Source organism: Fulmarus glacialis, unplaced genomic scaffold, assembly GCF_000690835.1.
Source record: "Fulmarus glacialis isolate BGI_N327 unplaced genomic scaffold, ASM69083v1 scaffold42113, whole genome shotgun sequence".
Taxonomy (NCBI): domain Eukaryota; kingdom Metazoa; phylum Chordata; class Aves; order Procellariiformes; family Procellariidae; genus Fulmarus; species Fulmarus glacialis.
The window spans coordinates 53271-58236 of NW_009203107.1; positions in this window are offsets into that span (position 1 = coordinate 53271).

Below are 4966 nucleotides of genomic sequence, written 5' to 3' on the forward strand. Positions count from 1 at the left end.
CTTCAGAGATCATCAGCTCTGCCCAGGTCCCTGCGAGCGTCGGGGGGGGCACTTGCCTCTGCTGTTCATACTGGAAGGTGGAAACATGATTTAGGGGAGTAATTTGGCCTCCAAGTACAAATTCAGTCTGAGGCAGGCTGCAAAAAGGATGCTCTGCAGCAGTCTAGGAGCCATGCTTGTGCATCTGTTCTGTGCTCGTGCCCCTGCACCCTTTGTCAGCAGGGTTGCGGCGTGGCTGGGGAGGGGGGCACCAGCAGCACAGGCAGTGCCTGGGAACGGGATCTGGCTCCTCCGGAGCCTTCCCTGTGCAGCTCCGTGTGGCAAAGTGGGAGCTTTTCCGTGGGAGATGAGAGACAAAATCTTGTATCTCAGTAGCCATAAGTTTGTGTATATGGGAGAAGAGAAGCAGGCATGAGAGTCCTTGCTTGGGAAAAGCAGTATTTGGATTTTTCAGACGTGGCAGCTGCTGTCTGGCTGTTTTCCAGCCTTCTATGATGGACAATAAACAGTGCATATGACATAAATTCAAAGTTACAAGGTGCAAAAAAAGTCTGGGTTTGTGTTCTGAAGAAATACTTATTGAGAGTATGGACGCTAATACCAGGGTCTCCTGTTATTGTTACCCAGCAAGCCTGGAATCCTCTGATATGTAAATGAAGGTGATTAATTGACCCAAGGTGACTTTAGATTTAAAAGTAAAAAGTTCTTGGTATTACCTTTGAAATAAAATTAGCTTTTTTTCCAAATAATTGAATTTTATTATTGATTTCTGTGTTACAAGCACTCAATTGGACATTAACCTTTTTCTAAGGGTTTGGTTGTTGGGGTTTTTTTTTGTCTGTTGAAATCTCTTTAAGGTAAATTCAAATTTCAAATGCAATACTTGACTGATGTATTCCAGGAATTCCTCTCTTGGTGCCAGTTTTGGTGGCTCAGGCAAAAACTGTTGCTGTGCTGGGGAGACGTGGTGATGGTATCATTAGCCAGGGGCTCACTTGCATCCCCTTGGGTCTCACTGTACTTTGATTTTGGGAGTCTGGACCACAGGTGCCCCTGAGGAGGCAGTGAAAGGAGGAGCAGAGAAGAGGCGCTGCTCCCTCATCAGGTCCTGGTCAGCTTTTTTTGCCGGCCTGTGAGCACGACAGCACCCGCCGCTGCAGGCAGGCCCGGGCTGATTGCTAATAGCGCTTATGAAGCATCATCTGAGATGCCTGTGCACGTGCCAAGACTGGCTGCGTGTATAACTTGCGGGTTTCAGTGATGCAGGGGGCAAAACTGCTCATTTAGAAAAAACTTGGGAAGCTGTGATGAGTGTTGATGTACTTATTCCTTGCTTCTTGCTGTCATTAGCTCATATTTTGAAGCTGGCTCCCAAGCCTGGGACTCTTCGTTGCTTGTGAACCGTAGGTGGTCACTCAGCATACGAGTTTATAGAATCATAGAATCATTAAGGTTGGAAAAGACCTCTAAGATCATCGAGTCCAACCGATTTATCACTAAATCCCAATGTACATGACCTCCACTGAGCTATCAGGACACGGTGCGTGCAAACCATAGCTACTTGCTCCACTGCTTTGTCAAAGTAAATTGGGTGAAATCTTTGGGGGGGAGGGGAGTGTCACAGTGACAAATGTAAACTTGATTACTACTTGGGGATGCTTTAGCACTCTTTGCTAGAAATTATGTGATCCTAGTTTGGGATGGTCTGGTGCTCTGTATGCATTTCCCACACCTTTTATTAAAGTACAGATGGTTCTAGGATATATGGTGTTTCATGGGGCTACAGAAGCTATAAGAAGGCTGGATTTGCAGTGTTCTAAAATTTAGCATGGCTTACATCCTGACTTGCAGAACAGTCTTCCCCAGCACTGAGAAATCAACTGCTGATATTCGTTTTCTGCCCTACAGTGACCTCCCGGACACTGCATATATCTGGATTTTCCTAGAGGAGGGTAATGTTGACATGAAAGGTTGGGGGTTGTTTTGCTCATCTGTCTCTAATCACTTCTGCATATACTAATCTGGTTCTGGAATCGCTGCCATTAGTGGTGCTTTCAAGCAGCGGGCAGCAGACCACTAATGGAGAGAGATCAGATGTTTGGCATCCGGTCACCCTGAGGAAGTGTCTAATAGGGAAGAAGCAGCACCAGCACAAGGTGGTTGTAACTTAACCTATGTAGTCTCTTGGTTTTTTTTTCTTTGTGTGCTGACTGATGTGTTATTAATCTGCCCAGGTGAGCAGCATGCTCGTTGCAGTAAACCAGTTAAGCTCTGTCACAGTTGCCAAGTAAACATCATCTCTGATCCTTCCAGCCTCCCCATGGAGGTCTCAGAGCCCCAGCTATGGCCTTCCTTTGCATGGGCTCTTGCAACCTGCTCTCGGGACTGCAAATCCGTGCGCTGCATCGTGACTGCATCTGCAGGATGGACTCAGATCCGTGCGTGTCACGTTCCTCTTGCATCTTCTCAGTCACAGGGGGAAAAAAATGTTCTGTAGGACCTTCTGCAGTGGCACGAAGTTTCTTCGCATACATGAGTGTACATATGCAAGTTTCTTCTCTGGAGCAGGAGGCAGAAGTAAACCAAATGTTCAGCTTTGGAAAAGGTCCTGGGCTGAACTCCTGTTGAAACAAAACCGTCACTAACTCCTTCATACTTCAGTACACCTAAGAGGCTGTGGCAGGGTACGGCCTAGCCCCTGGTAGATGTTGTATGGACCCAAATCAGTGAGGGAAAGGCCCTTCTGTAAGGGCTGTACAGCCTAAGGAAAAATACTGTGCAACAAATAAGGAAAGATGAAGGCTGAGGGTGTCAGTGATGGAAAAAATTGGTTCTAAAGACAGGTTTTGGGCATAATTTGAGTTTTCAAGTTTCTTAAAAAGATAAATAGGTGGGTGGTTTTAGTGAGTTTGTCATATAAATATAATGCAAACTATACCCGAGTTTGAGCTCCTGGCAAATTACTGGTTTAGCTTCCAGCCTTGCAAAGTCTGGAATCTCGACTCAGTAAACAGAGACCTTTGCAAGCCATGGTGCTGCCAGCAAGCAGCTGGTGATGTTGGTGTTCGCTTACATGTGGTAAACACTTTCAGAAATACTTCCTAATCTGCAGGTATGTCTCAAACTGTTTGCAGCAGCAGGTTATACAGCACTGACCGGGAGGTGGTAGTGTCTAATTAAAAGTGCCTCTTTGTGACCACTTGTAGGATATTGCTGTCTTAATAAAAGATTTCACTCAGGTCGTCATGGCAACAGAAGTTTTTGGAAGGAGAAGGGCTTAGTAGGTAAGTTGCTCTTGCCAGACAGAGGTTGCCATGCTGAATAAAGCAGTGTGGCAGAAGCCTGCGCTCAGCTAGCAATGGTAAGGTGTCCAAAACACACTGGTCTGGGCAAGGAGGCAAGAAGGACTGGTGTGACCCAGAGGGTCCTGTTTGCAGCTGCACAGGGATGCTGGAGCCATGCCTTTAACTGTGTGGCTGGCAGATGCACGTCAGCTGCCACACAGGCCCTTGTGCTGGCAGCGAGTCACTACCCAACAGCAGGAGAACTTACAGCACGTTCTATCCAGCCCGCCGGCGTCGGAGCTCAGGGCTGCCTGCTGAGCGACCTGCAGCCCCCAGCAGAGCTGCAGTGACGTGGAAGGGCTGAGCTGTGGGGCAGCGCTGGGCAACACCAGCTCCTGATGCCCGGCCCCTTCACCCCCAGGCTGGTTGCAAGGCAGCAGAAGTGGGCAGGGACCCGGCGGGAGGAGGCAGCACCGGAGGCACTTGGGGTAGATCCTGGAGTTCCCAGCCTGGGAGTTCAGATACGTAGCTCTGAGAGGTTTGCTGCCTTGCAGGAGCCGGCGTGGCTGGGCTGGGGAGTTGTCGGAGGGCCTGTGCTCCAGGAGAGCCTCGTGCTGCGTTGGGTGCTGGGGTAGCTCCTGGGGCTCATGTGGTGTGATAGCTCAAAGTGCTTCAGCAAGTAATTAACAGGCAAAATAAACGCGGTGGCTTGACTCTAAACATACGCTGTTGCAGTGTGGGGCTGAGGGACCTGTGTAGCTTTAGCCCTGGCTCTCCAGTATGCTCATTATATTTGTACTAGTTTCTCTGCTCCAGAAGCTGCAAGAAATCATTCTGCTGTACATAATTTTAATTGCCTGTTATACAATTGCTTCTTTTCCCATGCCTGTCAAATATATTCTCTGTTCAAAAGTGTAGCTCTGTCATGTGGCATAACCTGTCTGCTAAATTACAACAGGAATAAAAAAATACTGCAGAAAATTAAAAAAAAAAAATATCTAATTATGAAATACAATGGCATTCTCAATCTCATTCTCATTCTCAATCTGCCATCTGCAGCCTGTTGTGTCAGGACCAGTACAAACAAATCAGTAAAACCTGCTGCTTTTCTTATGTTGCCTTTGGCAGTTGTAAGTAGTTTGTGCAGTGTTCATGGGAGCACTCTTGTTTCTCTGGTCTGACCATGTGCTGTCTTCAGCCAGAAGATTTCAGCATTCACTTTTTTTGCAGAATTGCTCTGGGGCTGGGATTTGAAACGGTGCACCTGGGGAATGGCGAAGGGGCAGCAATGAAAGGGTTAAAAAGAATTATCTGGGCTGCAGCTTTAACAACGTTGTATGGAGGGCACGAAACTGAATTTGGTAGGAGGTTCTTTGTCTGGAACACGCCTTGGCAGTAAACAGATATCTGATCTCAGAGGCAATAAGACATTAGGAGCACTGGCAGGACTGCAGTAAGCTGTGGCTTCTGGAGGCTGACTGGGGACTCCCCGGTCTGAATGCTGAGGAGGGTTCGTAGAGCTGGAGCATTGCCTGGCACAGGGTGTCCCTTAGGGTGCTGCCATGCCAGAGGGTGGAACTGGTGTGAATCTGTTTCTGTGATTAAAAAAAAACCAAACCCTCTTTTCCTAGTTTGGCTTCCTTAGACAGCAGAGGGGGATAGCGGAGGATGCAGTGTGGGAG